Raw genomic sequence first — 7,492 nt, 5'->3', positions numbered from 1 at the left:
ACTGAAAAGTCTGCAAAGTAAAAAGTTCTTGAATATATATGTACATATATATATTGGCAAGTCTGGAAATCATATAAAAGGATTCCTTACTGCAGTTGCTTGAAATTCGGTTAAGCCAAAACAAATTCTTCTCAGAAAGCCAATAGCCAGTTTTTGGAGGAAGGAAATAATTCAGCTTCTTCAAAAGGGAAAAAGTAGCTGGTGTGCACACCGTAACAAGAAAACAAATTAATTACTCAAAACTGTAAGAAGTCTCTATGAAACAATTGCCTCTGGATCACTGCTCATTCTCCTCAGGATGACAGTTGGAGTGCAGGGCTCCCAGAGAGAAACAGCTGGAGAGAAGATTCAGCACAAGACTAAGGTAGAAACACTAAGATTTATGGCCACCATCAGAACAAGGAAAAGGGGAATCATTTTTGCTGAGGGAAGAACTTAACAACGCTGGCAATAGTTTTCCTGACACTAGATACCAAATCCATAGTACATTCAACCTCACTATTATCCTAAATCTAAAGTCCCACTCCTAATGCTCATTCAAAAGATTTGAGAATCTGCACAAAAAATGAACACAGCTACCAACATGAGTAAAATGCTATGAAATTACTACAAGAATCAGACTAATTACATCATATTACCCTAAAAAGAACAAAGAAAAGAAAAGGAAGAAAATACCACAGAAAAGGGAAAACATTATATCAGCAATTATGCTATATCATTAAGGGTTCATCAGAGCATACAAAAACTTCCCAAGATTTTTAGAGATTGTGAGCAAAAAAGAAGCAGAAGAAAGGGAACTACTGCCCAATGTGGACATGTAGTTCCTCATCGCAGTTTAAACCACCAGGGAACTTGCTGTTAAGTAGTATCATATATAGAGATTCCATTCTTCTCATCCTTTTCTACCCGTCTCCACCTCGCTGATTTGCTGACACCCTGTCAATGCCAAAAAAGGACAATTTATCATTGACTCCTACATGCTCTTGATGCCAATATCTAGCAATGGGATAATTCTGATCTCTATTTTTGATTGCTCTAAGATGTTCCAATATTCTTTTTTTCACTGGAAAGATGGTATTCCCAACATACATCAATCCGCAGGGACATTGTAGGACATATATTACAAAATCACTTGTGCAGGTTATGAATTTTTGTATTTTATTTGACCTTCCTATCAGCGACATATACTGATTTTTGTTTTCACTATGTTGACATGCTTTGCACTTGCCACATTTATAGAAACTCTGCTGTACTTTAGGGTATCATAACTATATACCAAAATGTCCCTTAAAGATTTACTTCTTCTGTAAGTGGCCTTAAGTTTGGAGCTTACCAATTTCCCTATTACTGGATCAGATTTTATCTAATACCAATATTTGTCCATCATGTGTTTACCATCATAGAATCATTGTTGAATGTAGTGATAGACCTTACTGACTCTTGTTGTGACTTTTTTGGCTTTTTCTGTAATAAACTTACTCTCATCTTCCCTTCTACTTTCTCACAGGCTGCTTTTATGCATTTCGCAGAATACCTCTCTCAACAAATCTGGTCACCATCCTCCTCTGTTCCATCTTAAATAGATTCAGAGCACTGCATTTCAAACTTTTAGGGTGGTGGCTACATGCATGCAGAACACTATTTCCTGCTAAACTGTTTATTCAGGTAAAGGTACCTCTTTCCATATCATCATTAACATCTTTTTACTGATATTTCAATATCCACTGTGGGGTGCCTGGGTTGTAATATGTATTTTGCAGTACAAATATAAATACTTGCTCCCTGATCACACCTATACGTCTAACCAGGACTGGGAAGTTTAGAGACATTTTATTCCCCATCATAATGGCTTCAGACCAAGTATTATTAAGGAGATGGTCCCTGCCAGCAAGCCTTCTCCAAATTATCATTTGGATCAAATGTATTATATGCTGCAACTGAGAAGCAGCATCATAAAGGAATAAGTCTGGGAGCCCAAGTCCACCCTGCACCCAGAGAAGTTTCAACATGTAAAGTTTTACCACCCCTGACTAATGGCTGCAGGAATCTATCAACGGAGCGAAATAGTTTGGGGGGCAATGGGCACATTGCGTTTCTGCAGGATATACAAACACAGTGGCAGAGTTACCATTTTCCCCAGGGATATCGATGGAAAAGGGAAGAGGCAGAATAGCTGCCCAGTGCCGGAGCCCTCAGTGCTTGGCGGGGAGGAGGGGTTTCCAGCAGGAGCTCGATTCATGGCGGCACAGACTTATCCACTGTGTTTCGAAAGCAATTTAGAAGGGATTTATGGACCAGGACTTCATAGAGACCTCAGTTTATTTGACGACTGTGAACCGGACGAGTTGACTGACTGGTGTATGGGTGGCAGATGTTCATTGTGTTGCTTACAAAAAGAAACCCTCATTGAATGTACTCTCACTATCTATTCTTCACAGTCTACTCCTACTGAGGAACGGTTATCTCAGGTTCAGTACAATACTGACGAGATTGAATGCCAAGCAGAGAATTACCTAAATGCACTCTTTCGAAAGAAAGATATTCCTCAGAACTGTAATCCAAACATTCCCTTAGTTGCTTAGGAATTAATGAAAAAGGTGATACGTCAATTTGCAATTGAATATGTTTCAAAAAGCTGAAAACTTCAGGAGAGCAAAAATTGATCTTCTTTTATCTCAAATTGTACATGTAATGGAGTCAAAATGAACCAAACTCAAGCTCCTTTTCATGAAGAGGAAGGGCCTTTGGACCTTACTGTCACACAAACTGGGGAACAGAATATGAAGCAAGGAGATGGTGTACTAGATCTTTCTACTGAAAAAGCAAGCTTATATTCAGAAAAAATAACGACATTGGATTCATTGTATGAATCTCCATTGTTGCGGATACGACATAGAGACCGAGAGGACTATTTTGAAAGAAGCGTTGAATTTGCAGATGGTTTACTTTCAAAAGCTATGACATTCACTCAGGAGCACTGGACATGAATAAAGCAGCCATACTTTATGGCATACCTCAGAAAACGTTATTTATCCACTTCAAAGCCTTAACAGCAGGAACACTTGCATATTTTAAAAACAAAACTTGAAATTTTAATGATAGTTATTTGTATAAAAACAATAAAGAAACCTGTTAAGTGATGCAAAAAGTAGCCTTGTGGGCAAAAGCTCAAGCAGAGCGCACAGATAAAAATAAGCTTAACTTACTTGAAACCTCCTAGGGATATACATCTCACAACTGACAGTGGTAGTGTTTTTCAGAAATCTACTGAATTAGTGAGGACTGTTAGTACTCTGCCCACGTTCAGGTTATGTTGGCGTGCTGTTCAGTGGTAACTGGTTTTCTCAAACAGTGAAAATGTTCTACCTGCCACTTTGCGTCTACATTCCGGAGTCCCTCAGCTAAAATCCATCTGATGTCTCCTAATGGATGTTATTGTAACTTGTTCTAGTTGTTTTTTTGGCCCCATAATATCATCGTATTTATTCAGGTTAACAAGAAGAACCTTGTGTCAATTGTTCTGGATCTCTCAGCTAGACCATCATGTCACTCGCATAGAGACACAACATGTGTTGTTACTCCAACCTGTATGCTCCACCATGCCGTGAATACACACAGTTTACAGTCTAGGGGCTTTGTGATAATTTAAACAACATATTTGTCAATGGACACCCCTGTTGCACCCCCATGAGCAGTGTCCATCCATTTGACAGGCAATCACTGGTGCATACTCTTGCCATGGGTTACTCACATGATAGTCATGTTTATGCGAGAAAGTTAGGTCCAAATTCCATTTGTTCCACCATAGGCCACCGATTTTGCCATGAGATGGTAATGAAGGCTCATTCTATGTCTAATATTGCTAGAGCAAAACCCCCTTGGGATTCTTTAAGTAGGGTTATGACAGGAGATGCCAGTAGTTTGATATTTTGTAAGTTTGTTGCAAAATTCAGGTAATTTGCTTTCATCCAATTATGGCAAAAATATGTGGTATAATATGTAATTTCATGAAATACACGTTTGTCATTTTTCACTTTATTTAATTATTTTAGCACAAAATGCGTCCTCACTTCTCTTTTTGTGCAAGAGCACCTAACTAATAGCCTTTCACATTCTGATGTTCCAGTGCGTTTGCAGAAAAGTTTTTCTGTGAATTACAAGAAATTGTACCATTCGGTGCAAATTATTATCACAGTGTATAATTACAGGAAGTGGCTGAATGGTGACATTTTGCTTAATAAGTTTAACATAAAATTATGTGAATTACGCTGACATAATTTAAATTTCACCCAAGCGTCATATTATCTAAAGTGCTGTTCTCCGATTAAACTGATTGATTGGTCAGTGCGTATTAGAAAGTTGATCAGCTTCAGAATCCTGTTAACTAATGCTTTGCTGAGCACCTTTAAATCTCTAATCAGCACGAAATTGTGTGTTAAAAATCCAATGGTGTCAGGTCTTTAGCCATTTTTGGAATTAGACTAATCAGCGCCTGTCACAGTGATGAGGGCAACAGGCCAACATTTCCACCCTCTTCAGAGACCAGTTAAAGTATTTGTGCTACTCGATTGGACAATAGCTAAACAGATGTTCCCTGGAACAAGATTAGCGCCATTTGGAAGTAGCAGTCATAGTATGCGTTTATGGGGGTTCCCCTTTTACAGTAATCAAGCTAACATTCTACCGACCTTTCACCTTCTTTGTAGGGTCTTGCTCTGCAATGCATGTGGATAAATCTATCCAATCAATCCCAAGTACAAGCTAAAGGAAAATGTCTTTTTTTGCATGATCACTCCAATTTTTTTGACTGATGCTGCAAGTTTTATGACTCTGTACTATAGCACTGCACTAGAAAACTGCTAGCCAGACCCCGTGCATGTGTTCTGACTCCTAAAACATGTTGAAATTGGCTATTCTACCAATTGGTATGTTTAACTTACCTACACGGCCCTAGCATATGGTACAAGGTGTACCCAGGGTCTGTAAGTTAAATGTTACTACTAAACTAGATCATCCATTGTGCCTCCCCTACAGTGGCAGTGCTAGCATGACAGCAGACCTATCACTTTAACCTGCCTATGCAGTTTTAAAACTGCAGATTGAACCTGCACAAATAACCCCTTTTGGAAGGGCAACGCCCTCCTTTTAATTCTTAATATGTCACCCCTAAGTAGACATTAGTACCCAGAAGGCAAGGTGCATGGTATTTAAAAGTAAGACTTATACAAGTTTAACATTAAACATGTCCTTACAGTGACAAAGCACCAAAAGCTATTTTCACTGAAGCATGGTTAGTAGTTCAAAAGAAAAGCAAGGGGATACATTTTTAAAAATGAATGTTTTCACTGGTAAAGTTGGATTTGTAATACATAGTGTAGAAAATTCAAGAAAGATTCCTCTTCACTACCTAAAGCCACTAGAAGTCGCTTTTCTTAAGTTTCCAACTATCAGCAAGGAACTAAGTAGCCCTTTTAGAGGTAAACTTGCTCCCAGTGCTGTAACAGAGGCCTTGTGTGTGGGTAGGTGTTGTGTTCCTCTGACAGGATGCCCATTTGGGCTGTGCTTAATTGCCTAATTATTATCAAAGAGGTTGTCCCTTCACCTGGAAATGTTAGCTGACACATGGACAGGACCCTCCTTTGTCCACCTAGCCAGGCATGCACCAATCCTAGTGCAAGAGGAGCTGCCCACATAACTGGGTTGAAGTGACAACAGAGGAGGGGTGCCCATTTCCCTGACTTCACACCTCTGGGGTGAGCACAGGCGATCTGCACAGGGAATAAATATTCTGAGATCTTGCTTTTAGGTTGAGAAAGCAACTGTGGGATTTTTCAGATAAAGTAGACAGAATTAACCTGGGGACCTTTTTTCCTATTGGTTTGGTCACCCCACCTACAGGCTAGTGCCAGGCATTAATGACACATCTCTCAGCACCCTCTTCAGAATACTACTAGACCTGTGTGGAGACAGATGAAGGACAGAAACTACTGGTACAAACCATGAGGAGATCCAAAAGTCTGGGCCTGCTCCCACTTGTACTCAGGGCACAGAAGTGGACTCCAAGGGTCATCTGGCGGACTTTCTGTTAAGCTACAGGGACAAAGCAAGTTGCTAGAAGCCCTTTTCCTGAAGAGTCGAGCTGACCAGTTCCAAATGAATCTGCCCTAAACACAGCTGGTATCTTCTGATGGAGTGAGTTGTAACCCACAAGGGCTGTTCCTGAGGTTCTGGGACTCTTGACTGAGGCAAAGTGTACTCCATCTAACAGCCTGAGAGCCTGGGATTTAGAAACACTTTAGCTCCAAAGACCCCCAGAGGACTGGGACAAACCTGCCAACTCAACCAGACAAAAGTGCAATGCTGCTGGACCAAATAATCTGGTTGTTTCCCATCAAAAGATTTCTGCAGTAGCAAATCCATTTCAGCGAGACATCACACAGAGAGTGTCTGGCCTTATGGAGCTCACTTTGCTGCTTTGCCATACTGGAAGAATTCAAGCTCCAAACAATTGACTACATCTAAATTTAGAAATCTTCACTGAGTGAACGTGCCAAAAATATTTGGCCTGAGAAGGACCTTTCTTGGGTACTTGGGTAAAAATGTTGAATTTCCTAGGTCCTGGTCAAACGCAACCAGAAGTCAGAGGTTGGTGTTCAATGTTTTTCAGCACTATTTTCATGTAAATCTTTAAAAATTCATATCTCCAGAGCCCCTTATTTGGTGTTTCTCATTATGGTACCATTTTGGTAATCAGATTTGTCTCTATTTATTTTTAATAAGTTAGGGTATTATTTTTATTATGTTGCATTTTCAATATTATAACTACTTTCAAACTCCTAAATGCTTTACACATTTGGTTAAATTAGAACTGTCTTCTCGGACCCAGAGTTACCATGGGTCGAGCTCAAGTTTAAATTATACAATTCTTTACTGAACCTAAGAAGAAGAGTGACATTTTTACTTAGGGTGGATGCTATCCACTTCAAATAGTAATCCTCATTCTCACATCAGTCTGTCTTTTTTGCATTTGGCAGTTGCATTTGGCAGTTGGAACATGTTATAGAGATCAGGATCCACCTCTGAGTGTTAACCAGTTTGTCTCTGGATCCTGGATTATTGTCTCCTGGTTAATTTTAATCCCTACAATCCATGTGGTGCATTCCTCTCTCAGGGCAAACTTGGAGGCCTCCCACTCTAGTGACCTACTTTGCATTTAAGCTTTGTTGCTTTAAAAAAAATATTGTTTAGTTTTTAATGTGAGACAAGGACTGTGGGTCAGTCAGGGCCTTGTGTCTGATTTTCTTCAATGATGTTTAGCTTCAGGGTGAGCACTATCAAGGAATGATCTGAAGGAAATCTATTCAAATAAGCTGGTGCACCCATCCCCTGTAGAATGCCATGTGTTGTCAGTGTTTAGATGACTCTACTGTTGATGTGATGTGTGGGCGAATAGCATGAATACTGATTACCAATCTGTTGGTGATACCGCCAA

General features: G+C 39.7%; 1 pseudogene; it reads left to right on the top strand.

Moving 5' to 3' along the window:
• Positions 1 to 2,148: 2,148 nt before the first annotated feature.
• LOC138301777 (ligand-dependent nuclear receptor corepressor-like protein) lies at positions 2,149 to 2,961 on the top strand (annotated as a pseudogene).
• Positions 2,962 to 7,492: the final 4,531 nt, after the last annotated feature.

Source organism: Pleurodeles waltl, chromosome 6 (genome assembly GCF_031143425.1).
Source record: "Pleurodeles waltl isolate 20211129_DDA chromosome 6, aPleWal1.hap1.20221129, whole genome shotgun sequence".
Taxonomy (NCBI): domain Eukaryota; kingdom Metazoa; phylum Chordata; class Amphibia; order Caudata; family Salamandridae; genus Pleurodeles; species Pleurodeles waltl.
Note: the sequence above shows the minus strand (reverse complement) of the source record. Positions and strands in the feature narration are given on the sequence as shown.